Source organism: Bos taurus, chromosome 11, assembly GCF_002263795.3.
Source record: "Bos taurus isolate L1 Dominette 01449 registration number 42190680 breed Hereford chromosome 11, ARS-UCD2.0, whole genome shotgun sequence".
Classification (NCBI taxonomy): domain Eukaryota; kingdom Metazoa; phylum Chordata; class Mammalia; order Artiodactyla; family Bovidae; genus Bos; species Bos taurus.
The window spans coordinates 53977312-53998712 of NC_037338.1; positions in this window are offsets into that span (position 1 = coordinate 53977312).

Consider the following 21401-nt stretch of genomic DNA (forward strand, 5'->3'; position numbering starts at 1 on the left):
TGAATAAATGGAATAATAATGAAAAATAATTGAATATTTTTACAGTATTGAAGTGAAATTCACATAACAAAAGCTAACCATCTTAAAAAGTGAACAATTCAGTAGTGTATAGTAAATTAACAATATAAGGCCATCACTACCTTTATCTAGTTCCAAAACATCTATGACCTCCAAAGCAGAACCTGTATCCAAATAAGTAGTCATTCACCATGCCCTCTTCTCCCTCCACCAGCCTCAAGTAAACAACCTGCATTCTTCCTCTATTGTGGATATGTCATTCAAATGGAATCATAATATATGACCTTCTGCCTATGGCTTATTTCAATTACCATGTCTTTTAGGTTTATTCACATTGTCATATATATCAGTATATCATTATTTTGTATAGCTGAATAATATTATATTTTATCGTTATAAGCAGGGCTCCCCTAGTGGCTCTGATGGTAAAGAGTCTGCCTACAATGCAGGAGACCTGGGTTCAGTCCCTGGGTTGGGAAGATCCTGTGGAGAAGATAATGGCTACCCATTCCAGTATCCTTGCCTGGAGAATTCCATGGACAGAGGAGCCTGGCAGGATACAGTCCATGGGGTCACAAAGAGCTGGCAACTAACACTTTATGATTATAACACATAATATCCATTCATCCATTGATAAAAAATTGGGCTACTCACACTTTTTGGCAATTGTGAATCATGTTTTGATAAACATGCATATACATGTATTTTTTTGAGAATTTGTTTTTGATTCTTTTTCTTATGTGGAATTATTCTGCCATATGAAACATTTATATTTAACTTTCTGAGAAACAGATTGTTTTCTACTGGGACAAAACCATTCATTCCCACTAGTAATTTTTGAGGGTTTCAATTTTCCACATTATTGCTAACACTTTTAATTTTCTGTTATTTTGACTGTACCCATCCTGGTGGGTATTCCACATTATGTTTTGATTTGTATTTTTCAAATGACTAATGACGTTGAACAGCTTTTCATGTGTTTGCTGACAATTTGTACGTCTTCTTTGGAAAAACATATATTCAAGTTCTTTGCTCATAGTTTTATTTTTATCCTTGATTTGTAAGTTTTCTTTATACAGTCTGGATATTATACACTTATCAGATACATAAATTGCAAATGTTGTGTGCCTTTATGTAGGTTGTCTATTTGCTTTCTTTTTAACATTCTTTTATAAATATATGTATTTTTAATATGAAGAAGCCCAATTCATCTATTTTTCCTTTTGTTGCTTATGCTTTTGGTATCATATCTAAGATCCGTCACCAAACCCAAAGCCATAATCATTTATGCCATGTGTCTTTATGAGATTTTCATGGTTTCAGACCTTATGTTTTGGTCTTTATCTATCTTTGTTAAATTTTGTATACAGGACTAGTAGGGATCCAACTGTACCCTTTTGTGTATGGATATGTTTCCAGCAGTTGAAAATACTATTCTTTTCTCATTAGATAGATGACATCTTTGTCAACATTAAATTGGCCAGAGATATATGGGTCTGTTTCTGGGCTTTTGATTCTATTCCATAGGTCTATACATCTATTTTATGCCAGTACCACACCATTTTGGTTTTTACAGATTTCTAGTAAATTTTGAAATCAGGAAGTGTGAGGTGATTTTATATGCACTTTTATATGCACAGTACTTGTTTAAAAATTAAAGTTGTTGTGTAAAAAGAAAAAGAAATGAAAACCTAATCTCTGTCTTTTGGGGAAAACTATAAAAAATAAATTAAAATATAAACACAAGATAATATATAGCTGAATACCAAAGTTTGCTGTTCATATTTTAAAAATTATAGTCAGATAATAGAAAGGTATAGTAAGCCAAAATTATGGGTAAGGTGGGAACTGGAATCCACCTTCAAGGAAAGCTTAGAATTTAAATGAAAAAGAGGATATGGATTAAAATACTTGTAAATGCTTACATTTCACTTTCTCCATACCTTTTCTAGCTTATTATGATCTGCTATTACTTTGGCTTTTATGTACTAGGAGTCTGACAAATATGAAACTAAGATCAGGAAAACAAGTTTCTTTTGAACTATGCAGATGATCGAGCAGTGCTAAGTTTTAGATGCTAAAGATCAATGAATATTGTCAATATCAGGGGTATAATCAAGAATGCTTTCCCATCATGCCCTGATTCTTTCTTCAAGATCCCCCATTCTTCTCTGGCTTTGCTGACCAACTCAGTGTCTCCCAGTTTTTTGTTTGCATTTTTTTTTTCTGTAATTCTTCCTCTTTCTTGCTTTGTAGGACTTTGTTTTGTGCAAACTCTCTGACTCTAAACTTGGTGAGAGAGCAGGCATTGACACATGAAAGCTAAAATAGTCAGTGAATTTTTTTTTTAATCATTAAGAGTAATGATTTGTTTTTCTTATTTTTTAGTTTTTTTAATATAAATTTATTTATTTTAATTGGAGGTTAATTACAATATTGTATTGATTTTGCCATACATCAACATGAATCCACCGCAGGTATGAAATGAATCGCCAGTCTAGGTTCGATGCAGTGAATTTGTTTTTAAAAAAGGTGAGCAGCAGTGGGAGTATGAATTGATATAGTCACTATGGAAGACAATATCTAGATTCCTTAAAAAACTAGGAATAAAACCACCATATGACCCAGTAATACTATTTCTAAGCATAGACTCTGAAGAAACCAAAACTGAAAAAGACACATGTACCCAATATTGATAGCAACACTATTTACAATAGCTAGGAAATGGAAGCAATCTAGATGTCCACCTACACATGAATGGATAAAGAAGTAGTGGTACATATACACAATGGGATACTACTGGGCCATAAAAAGGAATGCATTCGAGTCATTTTTAATGAGGTGGATGAACCTAGAGCTTTTTATACAGAGTGAATTAAGTCAGAAAGAGAAAAACAAGTATTACATATTAACATATATATATGGAATCTAGAAGGATGGTATTTGCAAGGCAGCATTGGAGATGCAGATATAGAGAACAGATTTATGGACAAGAGTTGGGGAGAGGAAGGAGAGGATGAAATAAATGGAGAGAGTATCACGGAAGCATATACACTACCATATGTAAAATAGAGAGCCAATGGAAATTTTCTGTATAACTCAAGGACCTCATACTGGGGCTCCGTAACAGCTTAGAGGAGTGGAAAAGGGTGGGAGGTAGGGTCAAGAGGGAGGGGACATATGTACACTTATGGCTAATCTATGATGATGTATGGCAGAAACCAAACCAATATTGTAAAGCAATTATCTTTCAATTAAAAATGAATAAAATTTAAAAAAGTTGAACAGCAAACTGTCTCCCTCAATTTTTTTCTTTTACTTCTCAATACATCATTAAATCGTGACCAGTTTCTTCCGTTATCTTTGACTACAACTAACTTCTTTACTTCCTTCCTACCTCCCTCTGTTTCTTCTTTCTTTTTACCTTCTTCTTCTCTGTCACTCTCTCTTTCTCACTCTTCTCCCCAACTCCTTCCTCCCTTCTCTCCTTCCTTCCACCCTCCCTGCCTTCTTTCTGCTGTTCTGCCTTCCTTCTTCGCTTTCTCATTATTTTTGGAATGCACTTGCCTTCCCAAGCATCTCCCTACTTCTACCACAACTCTGGAACTTTTTATTTTCTCACATAAGGGTAGCTAAAACATATATTTCAAATAATTCTTTTTCCCTGTGTTTTATAAGAAAGTTATTAGAAAAAGTGGGATAGCGTAACAATTGTGGCATGTTATCTTCAACCAGTCATTTTGTACCAACTTTTGAAGACTCAGCAGAAACATTTTACTCTAGTCTATATCAAAATCCTCTTTTCTTCTAAAAAATGATGTAGTAGCCATTGATGTCAGCCATTGTCTTAATTCTGCAGGATCCCTGAGAAAAGATATGTTTCTTAAAATGATTCTGGGGCTCATAGAACGAAAGAAAGTTTTGAGCTAGATAAGACAGGATCTTTCACACTCAAAGCCAAATCAAAGCAAAAAATAACAAAAAAATACAGACATTATCAATCAATGGATTTACAGCTGCCCATGCTTTGGCACAAAGTTCGGAAAATCAGTACCAAACTTGTTAAGCCCTTTTTTTTTTTTTTAAGTTCAAATAGTTTGCTACTGATGGATACTACTAGTCTATTTTTCTATCATGAGGGAGAAATATATATGCATCAGTGTGTATAGGGTTAAGTATGTGGTATACCTATTAAATTAAAAGTCTCTGATGTGAGCTTTTAAAAAAAAAATCACTAAAGTGACTAGCTTAATAAAAATGTGAGTTCCAAAAGAAATGGTTTTGCCTAAGACTCAGATAATTGAAGGGAGTGTTTGCAGAAGGAATGTATTTAAAAAAAAAAAAAAAAAAAAAAAAACTCCATTCTGGCATTTACTTGAATTCGTATGAAATTAATTACCAAGCAGAATTTGTCTTCTCTTATTTGACAGATAGCCTTATGAATATCCAAAGGCATTCTCATAACCATGAGCTGTGTAAAAGCATGTATATTTGGAATGCATTATAAACATCTTGGGCAGCTTCAGTCCTTGGAGGCTAGGGAGGGCTGATGGAACTGAAAGGGAGCACTGATTTATTATAATGCTAAGTAGTTTACCAGAGGTGTCTGTGATCTGGTTGTGGAAATACAGAGCTAATCTAAGGGAGAGACTTCTGAGGTTTGTACTCTAGCTGCAAGCATAGACAGAATGTTTGATACTACCTTGTTTTCTATAATTCCTGCATCCGCACATAATTGAATATCATGCTGGGGTTTTGGAGGCACAAATGCAGCCCCTCCAAGTCTGTAGTAACAGGTGAAGTTAGGTGCTTTGCAAGTGCCTTGGTACATCTTAGTAAATTTATCTGTGCCTTAGATGAGTCCCTCTCTGAGTTAGTTTCTCTCCATTGCAGTTTACCCTGTTTTATTTAAACTGTGTGGATTTGAGAAAGCTGCTAAACTATAAATCTTAGGTTGTTTAGTTGTAAACTGAGAAACTTCACAATGACGCTCTTTCTATTTAAAGCTGAAATGCAGGTAAAACCTTGTGTAACCGATCTATGACCTGAGAAATGTGCTAACACTTGTGTTTCAAATAATTTAATCATAATTTAATTTGAAACTTACTGGTGAGAATGGATAGCAAGGTCCTTTGGCATAATTTTCACAGTATAGTGGAGCTGATAGCCTCGAAAAGGTATTCTCTCTCACTGCATGCCATAGAACTTCCTATATTGTTGAGTAGCTATTCTATACTGATTGTGTGCAATACAGTGGATACTAGCACCTGTGGCTAATAAGTCCTTGAAAGGTGGTTACTGTGAATGAAAAACTGATTTTTAGTGTTAAATAATGAAAATTGAAATAGCCACATGTGGTCAGTGGCTACTATGTTGAACACCACAGATTCTAGGCTCTACCTCTTAAAAATCTTTTATTTTTTTTAATTGGGGTATAATTGCTTTAAAATGTTGTTTTAGTTTCTGCTGTACAACTAAGTGAATCAGCTATATGTATACATATATCCCCTCCCTCTCAAACCTAAAAATATTGACACTATATGTTATTATACTACACCTGTTGTATAGTATTTACTCAGCCATAGTTTAAAAAAAAAAAAAAAAACTCTTAGGATTTTACTCTATCTTCTTATTGTTGTTTAGCATCTCTATATGCCAGGGATTATGGTAATGACTTGATATAGTATGTTATTTGGACAGCAAGGAGATCAAATCAGTCAATCTTAAGGGAAGTCAACCCTAAATACTTGTTGGAAGGATTGATACTGAAGCTGAATTGGTCATCTGGTGTGAACAGTAGGATCATTGAAAAAGTCCCTTATGCTGGGAAAGATTGAGGGCAGAAGGAGAAGAGGACATCAGAGGATGAGACAGCTGGATGGCACCACCAATGCAATGGATGCAAATTTGGGCAAATTTCGGGAGATGGTAGAGGAAAAAGAGGCCTGGCGTGCTGCCGTCTATTGGGTTGCAGAGTCAGACACAACTGGGGGACTGAACAACAACAACAATATGTTATTTAAGACATGGCCCATGGTCCTCGGGTAACACATTGACTACTAAAAATGACAGGGATATTTATGAAAGATCCTATGATACTCATGTGTTGCTTGATACAGGAGAGCACAGAGTACTCCTGGAATACAGAGAAAGGAATTTACATCTGACTACAAGGAAATGCTTCCTCAAAGACATGACATTTGAACTGAGTCCAAGAAATAAGAAAAAAAGAAGAAAGAATGGGATACAACCAACAGAAAAACTGTCATCAATGAACATTTAGAATTTCCGGATAAAATAAAACAAGGTAGTTTTATGCCTATAAGAGAAAAAGAAATAAGAAAAAGAACTTCCCAGCTTTTAAAAAGGAAAGAGAACTGACAACTAGTAAATACGTGTACTAATACTGCAGCTGAACTATATTGACTCTGGAGGTTATTTCTCTTTATGGTCTAGAAACTTGGGGTTTGAAATCTCCTCAGGATATCAGACAAGGTCATAGGAGTGGAAACAGAGATGTCCATAAACCCAGCATCCTAAAGAAAAGGGCTGAACTCTCTGTGAAAGGTGTCTGACTTTGCAGAGAGAGTCAATCAAGCACTGTCTCTAAGGCAGTGATTCTTAGACTTGGCTGCATACTAGCATCACCTGCTGGGGAGGAAAAACAAACAAATGCACAACAAAAGAGCAAAAAGCAAGGATGCCAAGGTTATATCATGGGGACTAATTAAATCAGAATAACTGAACATTCATATTTATTTAGAGCTCCATGGGCAACTCCAAAGTGCAGCCAAGTTTGATGCTGCTGTGATCTTCTCTGAAAATTTAGAACCCCACATGTCACATAAGTGGAGATTTAAATTTATTCTGTTACCTTGAGCAGAAAATCATAATCAGATATGTTAGCAAGAATAGCCTTCCTAAATTGTTGATATTCCTGGGTGTCCCGGCAAAAGCACACTGAAGGGATTCAACTTGGGATACAAAAAATCCTGTAGACAAAAGCATTTTCTTCCAAAGTTAAACAGAAAACAACAAGCAACAACAAAACAAACAAACAAAAAAAAAAACCAGGACAGACAAACACATTTCACTTGCATTCTTGTTTTTCCTCACACGACTTGACACAAAATTGTGCTTAACAGATTGTATAACACATGTTTTCCATTTCACAAGTCTATGGTTGGAATGTATCATCAATCCCAGGGTTTAGGAGATGGTGACCAAAATCACCCCCAAGAAAAAGAAATGCAAGAAGGCGAAGTGGGTGTCTGAGGAGGCCTTACAAATAGCTGAGAAAAGAAGAGACATGAAAGGCAAAAGAAAAAGGGAAAGATATACCCAACTGAAAGAAGAGTTCCAGAGAATAACAAGGAGAGATAAGAAAGCCTTCTTAAGTGAACAATGCAAAGAAATAGAGGAAAACAATAGAATGGGAAAGACTAGAGATCTCTTCAAGAAAACTGGAGATACCAAGGGAATATTTCATGCAAAGATGGGCTCAACAAAGGACAGAAGCAGCAAGAACCTAATGAAGTAGATGAGATTAAGAAAAGCTGGCAAGAATACACAGAAGTACTGTACAAGAAAGGTTTAACAACCTGAATAACCATGATGGTTTGGTCACTCACCTAGAACCAGACATCCTGAAATATGAAGTAAAGTGGGCCTTAGGAAGCATTACTATGAACAAAGATAGTATAGGTGATGCAATTCCAGCTGAGCTATTTCAAATCCTAAAAGATGATGCTGTTCAAGTACTGCACTCAATATGGCAGCAAATTTGGAAAAGTCAGCAGTGGACACATGAGTGGAAAATGTCTTTTTTTCAATTCCAATCTCAAAGAAAGGCAATACCAAAGAAAGTGAAAGTGAAAGTGACTCAGTCGAGTCCGACTCTTTGCAACCCCATGGACTATACAGTCCATAGAATTCTCCAGGCCAGAATAGTAGAGTGGGTAGCCTTTCCCTACTCCAGGGAATCTTCCCAACCCAAAGATCGAATGCAGGTCTCTTGCATTGCAGGCAGATTCTTTACCAGCTGAGCCACAAGAATGTTCAAATCACAGTACAATTGTACTCAATTTACATGCTAGTAGACTATGCTCAACGTCCTTCAAGTTAGGCTTCAGCAGTACATGAACTGAGAACTTCCAGATGTTCAAACTGGATTTAGAAAAAGCAAAGAAACCAGAGATCAAATTGCCATCATCTTCTGGATCACAGAAAAATCAAAGGAATACTGAAGAAACATCTACTTCTTCATTGACTATGCTAAAGCCTTTGAATGTGTGGATTACAACAAACTGTGGAAAATTCTTAAAGAGATGGGAATACCAGACTACCTTATTTGTCTCTTGAGAAGCCTGTATGCAGGACAAGAGGCAACAGTTAGAAATGGACATGGAACAACAGACTGTTTCAAAATTGGGAAAGAAGTATGTCAGAGCTGTATATTGTCACCTTATTTATTTAACTTCTATGCAGAGTACATCATGTGAAATGCCAGGCTGGATGACTCACAAACTGGGATCAAGATTGCTAGGAGAAATATTAACAACCTCAGATATGCAGATGTTACCACTCTAATGGTAGAAAGTGAAGAAAAACTAAACAGCCTCTTGATATAGGTGAAAGGGGAGAGTTAAAAGCTGGCTTAATACTCAACATTCAAAAAACTAAGATCATGGTATCTGGTCCCATTATTTCATGCTGAATAGATAGAGAAAAAGTGGAAACAGTGACAGATCTTGTTTTCTTGGGCTCCAAAATCATTGTAGAGGATGACTGCAGTCACGAAATTAAAAGACGCTTGCTCCTAGGAAGAAAAGCTTTGACAAACGTAGACAGCATATTGAAAAGCAGAGGTATCACTTTGTCAGCAAAGGTCCATATAATAAAAGCTTTGGTTTTTCCAGTAGTCATACATGGATGTGAGAGTTGGACCCTAAATAAAGCTGAGCACCGAAGAATTGACACTTTCAAATTGTGGTGCTGAAGAAGACTCTTGAGAATCCCTTGAACTGCAAGGACATCACACAAGTCACTCTTAAAGGAAATCAACTCTGAATATTCATTGAAAGGACTGATGCTGAAGCTGAAGCTCCAGTACTTTGACCACATGATGCAAAGAGTCAACTCTGATGCTAGGAAAGTTTGAGGGCAACCGGAGAAGAGGGTGACATAGGATGAGATTGTTGGATGGCATCTGTGACTCAATGGACATGAGTTTGAGCAAACTCTTAGAGACAGTTAAGGACAGGGGAACCTGGTATGCTGCAGTTCATGGGGTCGCAAAGAGTGGGACACAACTTAGCAATTGAACAACAGCAACCAGTGCCCTAAGAGTTGCCCTTTGTTTCTCTGAGTCTCCTTATACCAGGATTTCTGTTATGTTTATTTCTTTAGTACAGTCAAAATTCTGAAGTTGAACTTAGGATCACATTCAAAATGTTCCTTATATTGATGGTAACTTCCCAGTCCACTTTACTTCCTGGGGATAACCAAAGTTGTCTTTATATTCTCTTTTAAAGGTGCTGGTTATACATCCCTAACTCCACCTGATTTCAATGTCACTCTATAACCATACCCACTAATCATGGTTATCCTGACAAAGACAATCAAGAGACAGTTGAGAGATAGTCTAAAGGAAAAAAAAAAAAAAAAATCACAGCAGAGGGCTTATATGTCTTGCTATCCTGGCTTGTTTGTGGATAACAAACAAGAGAAAACAATGATAATCCTGCTTTCATGGTTTCCAATTTTTTCCTCATATCAACCTTTTACTTCAGTGTTTTCTGCTATTGTCCCTTCAGCATCAGCATCCTTGTCTGCAATTTTCATTTGCTGTCTTCTGTACAAAGTTGATCTTCTCAGGAATGTAGATTTTTCCTCTTTCCTGCAGATGACAGCTACTATTAAGGAGTTTTGCATTCAATTATGAGCAAGGGAAATTAGACTTAGACTTTCCTTATGATAGGAGTAAGTCTAAGGTTCTGGAAGTTTATTTCTATCTCTGTGCATGACTTTTGTAATGAATGCAACTTCCTTGCCGTGACAATTAGGTAAGGAACTGAGTAAATTTCCATTTTTTTTTTTTTTTTTGGCCTAAGTTGATAGAATAAATCCTTGCCATCTTCACATTCCTTTAAGACAGAAGACTGCAATGCATTTGTTTATGTTCTAATTCAAAAATATTTGACCCACCAAGGAAAAAAAGGCAAACTATTTGCTTTTTCCTTATAAAATGGATCTATATCAAGGAATAAAATGCAGAGTATTTTATAGCTTCTTCTTCTGGCCATCTTAGAAATTTTGTTGTCAGTCAATCAAGGAAAAAATATCAATAGATGCTTTTGATTTATAAGCCATGGAGAGGAACACAGAGACTCATATTCAATGAACATATAATAATGTTTCAAAGATCAGACCTGTCTTGGATACTTCCGCAGAAATATATATATATATATATTGCTATTGCTAAGTCACTTCAGTTGTGTCCGACTCTGTGCAACCCCATAGACAGCAGCCCACCAGGCTCTCCCATCCCTGGGATTCTCCAGGCAAGAACACTGGAGTGGTTTGCCATTTCCTTCTCCTTCACATATATATATATATATATATATATATATATATATATATATGTGTGTGTGTGTGTGTGTATGCATGCACAAAATTTATCACTTACAAAAACACTGAAAATTATAAATATTTTTATTCAATTAATTCAAATCATAGGAGGCCTCTAATAGGCATCTTTAATACCAGTATATGAAAATTTAACTTTTTTTGACTAAACTACAGTTCAGTTACATGTCAGTCCAAGTCAATTTGCTCTACCCTTGGGTCCGATAATTTGATAGAAATTTATCTTGTTAGGAATAAAAGTCCATTCTAAGATTAGTTGATGGATAACTTTCTATTATTTAGGTAAGCATAGACATGATTAATAGTCATAAAATTATAAAAAGAAAAAACATACCTACATTGATTCATGAAGTATTTCAAACCAATAATGATGTGGAAAATTAAATATATACAAGATGAAAAATAAGATGGCAGAGTTTTTAAATCATGATCTCTCTGAGGAAGTGCCCCTGCAGCAACCACACACACACTATGCTTCCTTTAGATACAATGACATTTGAAGAGCCACTGGCAATATATGTAGAAGTAAATGACTGAGATACTTCCTCATAAGAAAATCTGAAAGTCTACAACTCATTCTTTAGAACTGTCTTCACCGTTAGCAAATAATTTTTTCTTCCAAGTCTCAATGTCTTCACCTATAAAGTAAAAATGATAATATTTTCTGCTGTGCAGAACTTGTGAAGTTCAACTGTTATGATTCTGTGTGATAATGCATATATATCCAAGTGTAAAATCTGGCATTGAAAGTTGATATATGTATATGTATATGTGTATGTGTGTGTGTATATAAAAATATGTAAGAGTTGGACATGACTCAGTGACTGAACTGAACTGATGTAATTATTAAATGATATAGATTACAGTAATATTTAAGTGATTTAAGGTTCTCTAGAGTAGGCTTGCTATGAAATATTGTTTCAAAGTTATATTTCTGATCGATCCATGTTATTGCTTTTTTTGTTGTAGTTTTTGGCTTCTACATTATAGTCACTCAACTACTGAAGGATCTTCTAAATATTCTGGAGGCATATTGTGATGGTGCAGTCAAGTTTTTACATAGGAGTTATAAAATATTAGTAGTACACCTTAAATTCCTTCCTCAAATCCAAGGTCTGGTGTTCCTTGAATGAGCTCTTAAATGATTAAGGACATATGTGGGCCACTTATGGGGCTTTTAGTAGATGGAGACATTGATTTTTTAGTTCATTATCTCCTTTTATTTTAGAATTCTTGTTTCTGGAGCCTTTTGTATTTCATTTATTTTTGAATCTCTGGAATGTGCAACTTGTTAACTTAGCAATGAAAGGCCAGAAACAACATTTGTATATTTGATGCTGTCTGGCCCCCTAAAATATGAAGGATTTTTAAAGTATATCCTATTTATTCTAAAGAAGAGATGGTTTATAATTCACATTTTATTCTGCTTACTTCACCTGATTTGTAACAAAGTCATACTCTATCATCTTTAACATCACCTTTAATATTAGATTAAAAGTGCTTATACTCCCTGTAATGTATCACCTTTAAATGCCTACAAGTATTGGCATAAACTCTAGTAAATATGAGGTCAAAATGTAATAAAGAGGATCATTTAAAACATTCTGTTTAGTGATATGACTAATAGTAGAGAAGAAATATATAGCAGATATTTATTGTTGAGAGAAATCAGGATAATGAATAAAAACAATAAGTGAATGAAATGAATAGAAAGACAGTTTCTCTAAAGGATGAGAAAAGTTCTAGGGAGGAAACTTTCAGTGTCTTAGTTACAATAGTACATGTCATGCCTCAGTCTTGGAGAACCAGTAAGTTAACACTGTAAGCCTCTACTTGCTCAATGGGCTGTACTCTCAATAGTTATCATCTACAAATCTTGTTAAAGCAATTTAAGAGTGGAAAAAAAAAAAAAGTTGCATCCTAGGGGAGCTGCTATTCAGAAAGAGAAGGAGCTAAAATATTGCAGAAGTCTGCAAAGCTAATGAGTACTCTGAGGAGTGGATCTCCACAGGGGAGTTTGTCAGGTCAAGTCATTTACTGTGCATCATTTTAACATTTACACCAGAATAAGAGTAATTATATGCTCTTTCTATGTAAGATCCAGCATAGGGAGATGTCATTGCACCTGAGAACTGCATGTTTCCACAACTATTCTTGTAAAAGCATTATATTAGTGAGCATGACAGAGAAAAACAACTTATAGATGTATAGAATAACTTGCAAAGTGAACACCAGACCCTAAATTAAAAAGTAAAGCTGCTTAGAGAGTATGCAGGCTTTAAGTTCAGAAAAACAACACAAATAAACCACTTCCCATGTCTCTCTCTGTCCTTGACCGTTTCACTCATGTGCTCTCTTTGTGGTAGTGTCACCCATGCCTCTAATAATCTGATGTTCTAAATGGTGTTGGGGGAGGTTTAAACTATTTATTACCAGTACATTCATTGTATTAAATTGAAGCAGGGTAGGTTTACATTGCACACTTGCATTGAGATACCCTATTAGAATTAGAAAAAAAAAATTGGAAGTTTGTGAGCTCATCAGAAATTGTCCCCAAATTTTAATAAGATCCTGGAAAACAAAATGCATTGGATCAGCAACATAAATCTTTGCAGTGACATAAATGTTTGCAACATAAATGGTTGCTATGAGCTTGAATACTTCTCTCTCAGCCAGGAAGAGTTCTTTAACATTCTTTGAAGTACTTCCATTCTTCAAACTTCTCCTTTGGACTGAGTGCCCTTCTTTGTCATAAGATAGTAATTAAAATATTTTTACATGTTAAGTACTTTTATTAAGGTTGATTCTATGTGATTTTTTTAAGTACTTAATCTTTATTGAGTTATTTAGGTGATGGGTATAGTTTTTTACATTCATCTTCTCATTTTATCCTCAAAGTATATTATTATATTTCCCGTGTTTGGATACCTCACTGCAGGTTACATATATTTAGTAGCTTCCTAAAATCCCTGAATTAAGGAGTGATTGACATTTTGCTTTGGAAACAAGTTATCTGACTCCAAACCTAAGTTCTTAACAACTGTATTATATGCGTATGAGTAAATATTATACCTTAGAATCAATTTATTAAAGAAAATCCATTAACTACATTGTTCTTACTTGAGTAGCTAGGAAACTTATAAGTAGAGTTTCTTTTATCTATTAGCAATTTATAAACTACTCTTTTATTCCTGTCTTCTAAAGCTATTGTCTGTTTCTTTAAGCCATCTCAAATTATGTATAGAGATCAGATCAGTCGCTCAGTCATGTCCGACTCTTTGCGACCCCATGAATCACAGCACGCCAGGCCTCCCTGTCCATCACCAACTCCCGGAGTTCACTCAGACTCACATCCATCGAGTCAGTGATGCCATCCAGCCATCTCATCCTCTGTCGTCCCCTTCTCCTCCTGCCCCCAATCCCTCCCAGCATCAGAGTCTTTTCCAATGAGTCCACTCTTTGCATGAGGTGGCCAAAGTACTGGAGTTTCAGCTTTAGCATCATTCCTTCCAAAGAAATCCCAGGGCTGATCTCCTTCAGAATGGACTGGTTGGATCTCCTTGCAGTCCAAGGGACTCTCAAGAGTCTTCTCCAACACCACAGTTCAAAAGCATCAATTCTTCAGCGTTCAGCCTTCTTCACAGTCCAACTCTCACATCCATACATGACCACAGGAAAAACCTTATTTGTATTATTTGTTTCAGAATTTAAATAGTCACCCCATGAATATTTACTGATACAGTTGTTCAATGCACTGAGAAAATTCTATAAGAAATTGATAACAGCTTCTTTAGTCAATACTCCTATAGCAAAGCTAGATATGCACATCAATGGATAATTAGTATAAGAAATAAAAAGATGGAACTATGTCTTTATGAAAAATAAAAGACCCCCACCCTCAAAAAAAGGTAGTGATTTGCAAAGCAAAAATTAGTGAGACCAGAGTTAGAGGCTTTGATCTATTTATTAAAAAAAAATTATTATTAAAAAAAAAAGAAAAAGAAAGGCAATGGCAAAGAATGCTCAAACTACCATACAATTGCACTCATCTCACATGCTAATAAAGTAATGCTCAAAATTCTCCAAGCCAGAGTTCAACAGTACATGAACTGTGAAATTTCAGATGTTCAAACTGGTTTTAGAAAAGGCAGAGGAACCAGAGATCAAATTGTCAGCATCCGTTGGACTATTGAAAAAGCAACAGACTTCCAGAAAAACAACTATTTCTGCTTTACTGACTACACCAAAGCATTTGATTGGGTAGATCACCACAAACTGGAAAATTCTTCAAGAGATGGGAATATCAGTTCACCTGACCTGCCTCTTGAGAAATCTGTATGCAGGTCAGGAAGCAACAGTTATAACTGGACATGGAACAACAGACTGGTTCCAAATAGGGAAAGGAGTACGTCCAGGCTGTATATTGTCACCCTGCTTGTTTAACTTATATTCAGAGTACATCACGAGAAATGCTAGGCTGGATGAAGCCCAGATTGAATTGAAATATCCCAATATTTCAACATTGGATTGAAATATCAATAACTTCAGATATGCAGATGATACTACCCTTACGGGAGAAAGTGAAGGACTAAAGAGCCTCTTGATGAAAGTGAAAGAGGAGGGTGGAAAAGTTGGCTTAAAGCTCAACATTCAGAAAACTAAGATCATGGCATCCCGTCCCATCACTTCATGGCAAATAGATAGGGAAACAATGGAAACAGTGGCTGACTTTATTTTTGGGGAGCTCCAAAATCACTGCAGATGGTGACAGCAGCCATGAAAAAGACACATACCCCTTGGAAGAAAAGGTATGACCAACTTAGACAACATATTAAAAAGTAAAGACATTACTTTGCCAACAAACATCTGTCTACTGAAAACTATGGTTTTTCCAGTAGTCATGTATGGATGTGAGAGTTGGACTATAAAGAAAGCTGAGCACTGAGGAATTGATGCTTTTGAACTGTGGTGTTGGAGAAGACTCTGGAGCATTCCTTGGACTGCAAGGAGATCCAACCAGTCAATCCCAAAGGAAATCAGTCCTGAATATTCATTGGAGGAATTATTTTGAAGCTGAAACTTCAGTACTTTGGCCACCTGATGCAAAGAATTGACTCACTGGAAAAGACCCTGATGCTTGGAAAGATTGAAAGCAGGAGGAGAAGGGGATGTCTCAGGGTGAGATGGTTAGATGGCATCACCGACTCGATGGACATGAGTTTAAGCAAGCTCTGGGTGTTGGTGATGGACAGGGAAGCCTGACATGCTGCAGTCCGTGGGGTCACAAAGTGTTGGACCTGACTGAATGACTGAACTGAACTTAAAAGGGATAGTAAAAGCTTCTGACATATGACATCAGAAGGGGACAGAGAGTGCCCTACCTGCTAGCCTTATCAAGGCCTTATACACTTTTTCAGTTGGTTATTCACAATAGAAAGGTCTTACCAGACCAACTTCCACAATATACATCTCAAGATAACAAGATTAGTCAGAAGGTTCCTGTTAAAAAGGATAAACCAGTCCTTCAGCAAGATACATGGTTGTTATATAATCATTAGTACAGAATTTAAGAAGAAACATACCCTTGAGCAAGATGAGTTGTTTTGTTGTGTAATCATTAGCCCTGGGCTTAAAGAAAATTAGTCTTAGAATAAATACATTGCTGCCTTAACAACTCAGAGCTTAAGAAAAAACATCTAATGTGACTAAGATGAAGGAATGTAGGGAAAAAAAAATTGTCTTTTTTCCCTTTATCTGTCAGTCACTAAGTCGTGTCTGACTGTTTTGCAACCTCATGGACTGTAGCCAACCAGGCTCCTCTGTCCATGGGATTTCCCAGGCAAAAATATTAGAGTGGGTTTTCATTTCTTTCTTCAGGGAACCTTCCCCACCCAGGGATTGAAACTGCATCTCCTGCATTGGCAGGTGAATTCTTTACCACTGAGTCATTAGGGATGTCCCTCTTGACTATATTGCTGTTTTGGATATTGTATTTAAACAACTTTGAGGTTCTCTATAGTATTCACATATTAGGAGTGTGGGTCCTAATCTGAATTTTAAATTTATCCTACTTCAACCGGCTCTACATGTTCCACAGAAAATTAAACTCCACAGAAAGCTTGCCAAATATCAAAGTCTTGCCAATGTTATAATTCCTGGAATATGTAAAATATAACAAATTTTGGGGAGCAAATGAGGCATATGATGCAACAGCTATATTGGCTCTATTTAAATGGACATCAAAGAAGAATTGTTTAACCAGATTATATTTGTGTGTGTGTGTGTTTAGCAGAATTTGAATTGGGGAATCATACATATTTAATAATTTTGATCTTATACAAAAGTAAGATGTTATTAAATATAAGGACAAAACTATAAACACAAACAGTAAAACAATACAAAGGGTACTTTGTTTCAAGTATGCAATAAAAAACAATCACAAAAAAATGTTTTTAATTGCTTTAGTAAATACACATGGAGCAAGACATGTACTATTTCTAAGAGGGTCATTGGTGGGAGCCTTTTCCAGCCTGTTGCTAAATGTGATGTGGGAGAAAATTGAGAGGAGATACCCCACAGTGAATAAGATGTCTTAAAAGATACCTGTGCTTCTTTAAAAGACTTTTACTTTATTCCCCAAATTGGCAAATTTATGAGAGCTCACTGTAAATTACATTGCCCAGAAGTGTCTGAATTTTCTGGCATTTCTTAGAATAATTTCAAATATCATATCTATCAAGAGCTGGTAATTGCATGGGTGTAGGTGAAAGGATGTTGATTGTTTGGAAAAAATATACATGTAAGTATATAATACTTACATAAGATAAAGAAGTTTAAGAAAAGTTGTTCTTATTTTTAAAGAATTCTTACAATTGTACGGAGTTAAATATTTATGTGTTCATTAAGTGCCTCTAAATTCCATAAAAAGCAGAAAAGATATCTGTCTTTTCATTTATATACTTACAATGTATAGCACATAGGTGTTACCTAATAAATGGACTTTCATTAGGAGACTAGTTGAGTGTGTAATTGAGTAAATTAATTAATGTAGTCTGGGAATGGAAAAGTGGACAGACCAAACTTATGTGCTCAGTAACTTCTTTTTTTCTTTGGTTATTTATTTTATTTATTTTCTTTTTTTTTTTAAATTTTTTAACTTTACAATATTGTATTGGTTTTTCCATATATCAACATGAATCCGCCACAGGTATACACGTGTTCCCCATCTGGAACCCTCCTCCCTCCTCCCTCCCCGTACCATCCCTCTGGGTCGTCCCAGTGCACCAGCCCCAAGCATCCAGTACCGTGCATCGAACCTGGACTGGCGACTCGTTTCCTATATGATATTATACATGTTTCAATGCCATTCTCCCAAATCATCCCACCCTCTCCCTCTCCCACAGAGTCCAAAAGACTGTTCTATACATCTGAGTCTCTTTTGCTGTCTCGTATACAGGGTTATTCGGAGAAGGCAATGGCACCCCACTCCAGTACTCTTGCCTGGAAAATTCCATGGATTGAGGAGCCTGAAAGGCTGCAGTCCATGGAGTTGCTGAGGGTCGGACACGACTGAGCGACTTCGCCTTCACTTTTCACTTTCATGCATTGGAGAAGGAAATGGCAACCCACTCCAGTGTTCTTGCCTGGAGAATCCCAGGGACGGGGGAGCCTGGTGGGATGCTGTCTATGGGGTCTCACAGAGTAGGACACGACTGAAGTGACTTAGCAGCAGTAGCAGCATACAGGGTTATTGTTACCATCTTTCTAAATTCCATATATATGCATTAGTATACTGTATTGGTGTTTTTCTTTCTGGCTTACTTCACTCTGTATAATAGGCTCCTGTAACTTCTCACTCTTTGTGACTCCATGGACTGTAGCCCACCAGGATCCTCTGTCTATGGAATTTTCCAGGCAAGAACACAGGAGTGAGTTACCATTTCCTTTACCAGGGGATATTCCTGACTCAGGGATCAAACCTGTATCTTTTGTGTCTCCTGCATTGGCAGGCAGATTCTTTATCTCTGAGCCACCTGGGAAATCTGGCTTATGGAAGCCACCTGTGAAATCAAGCTTACTCAGGGGAAAAATTCCTAATTGAAAAATAGTTCTAGAAAAGGCAATTGGGATGATACCAAACTAGATTTTTGTTATCTTGAGAGCTAGGCAAAAAGGTTTCAATTTGATTTGATGGAAATAAAGAGTCAGTAGAGAGGATGGCAAGGATGAACTGAGGGACAAAAGTTGAGATTATTAAAAAGACAGTAAAGAATCTGTCTGCAATGCAGGAAACCCTGGTTTGATCCCTGTGTTGGGAATATTCCCTGGAGAAGGAAATGGCTATCCACTCTAGTATGCCTACCTGGAGAATCCCATGGACAAAAGAGCCTGGTGGGCTATAGTCCATGGGGTCACAAAGAGTTGACACGACTGAGTGACTAAGCATGCAACAATGTGGGGTATTTCATTGATTTCAGTCTATTTCCTCTCAAAATTCTCTTCTGTAGCCTTAACTGATTTCTCTCCATCTAGAAGAGAAGAGAATAATGAAAAGTAAGAGGCTAAGAAGAAGCATTTTTGATTCAAGATAAGAAAATGAGAAAGGGAATAGGTGACACAAAAGAAGATTAGCAACCAGAAACTGAGGGTCTGTGATGCCCATATTGTATTCTCACTGCCATAGTTAACTGGGGAGTAGCCTACTATGTTGGGGTCCCCAAAAAACCCTTCAAGTTATATGGTTTTCTAGAAAGACTCAGAAGTTGTTTTATTCGTATTCACTGTTTATTAGAGCAAAAGAATATTCATTAAAATCAGAAAAAGGGAAAGATGCATGAGGCCAATTCTGGAGGAAACCAGTTGCAAACATCCAAGTCCCCCCTCCCAGTGAAGCATATGGATTGCATTTAATCCCCACAAGTATGTTGTATGACAACATACAAAAAATGTTGCCAACCAGGGACTTCAGCCTTTTCTACAGGATCAGATGTTTTACTCAAGAACATAGGGTCAGTTAGATACGTATGCAGCACTGTGTGACTGGCTTCAGTGATTCAAATTCCAGACCCTCAGAGAAAAATCAGGTGTTCATGATAAATCATATTGTTATTAAATAGTATACACTATCTGGAAAAACAAGTGAAGTGTGGCCACAGGCCTCAGGCATGCAAAATTTGTCTTATGAAATGGAATATTGCCAGAGCTTAATTCCCAGGAAACAGTCAACTGCTAACCCTAAAAACAGACTTCCAGAGAGTTAACTCATTGGAAAATACCCTAATCCTGGGAAAGACTGAAGGCAAAAGAAGAAGAGGGTGGCAGAGAATGAGATGATTAGATAGCATCACCAACTCAGTGGACCTGAACTTGAGCAAATTCTGGGAGATAGTGGACGGCAGAGCCTGGCATTATGCAGTCCATGGGATTGGAAAGAGTAAGACAAGGCTTAGTGACTGAACAACAACAAAGGAATGCACAGGGTTTGAGCAACCAGGCCTGTACAGTTAACACTTTCCTGGGTACTCTGGTTGGGAAAATCCCCTAGAGAAGGGAAAAGCTACCCACTCCAGAATTCTGTCCTGGAAAAGACAGAAGAGAGTCAGACACAAAGAGTCAGACACAACTGATAGACTTTCACTTTTTCACTTTCTTAGGTACTCATATTTAAATTCTACCTGTGCAATTGTCTGTGCAAATCAAAAGGTAGAAGAAGATGTAACAGAAGACAGAAAAAAGGTCCAGTCTACTCACAAATTACTTTAGAAGCAAAGTGAGCAATAGGGAATAAGAACTCTATACTACTAAAAAAGTAAGTGCAAAGAAGTCCAAGTAACTGCCTCCATTTGCAAATTAAACAGAAAATGATATAGTAAAATTAATTTATTAAAACAATATAAGACACATTGTAAATACGTGGTAGATCCTGTCCTTTTATGTCCATCCTTGAATAATGAGAAAACTATAAGAGTTATAAGGTATTATTTTGACTTCTATGGATGCTGTATTTATGACACTTAAGTCAATGGCTGAATATGTAGTGAAAAAATAAGCTAGCAAATATGTCATTAATTTTAAACACTTTCTTTTCCATCCAACCCACTAATGGCCCCGTGCATTTTCATGCCAGCTCAGGTTTCCTTCTCCTACTTCAGTTAATATTAAAATGCATCACCCAGTAGAAAGCACTCAACTTTATTTTTTTAATATATAATTATGGAAATATAGATAAATATAAAGTTCTGCCTAGTGAATGTGTCTAAAGGGAACTGTTAGGAAGTAATGGGTAAACTGATATGATACTTCCTTAGGAACTCTAATGCATGTTGAAATTTAAGGATATCTTGGGAAATGAAATGTAAACATGACTCCCACATAGTCATATAAATATGTCAAAGGCTGCAAATAATATTGTACCACCTAAAATACAATGTTTATTCCACACTGAAAGCTCATATTGATTTTCTTCTCCTTTGGAGATGAACATACCTAAAAATGATATAGAAGCTTAGCTAGAAACTGGAGATAATACATATGGACAAGGCTATAATTATCCTAAACGAACACCCATTTAAATTAAGATTATTCAGATGAGAAAGGCATGATAGGTTTTTTACATTTTTGTTCATGATTACAGTTTATGTAGAAATGATAATCACCTATTTAGCACCTAGCTAAGGATTTTGAAAAACAAATTTCATATCAGTTTACCTCCTCAAATAGGTTGATTTATTTTTTTT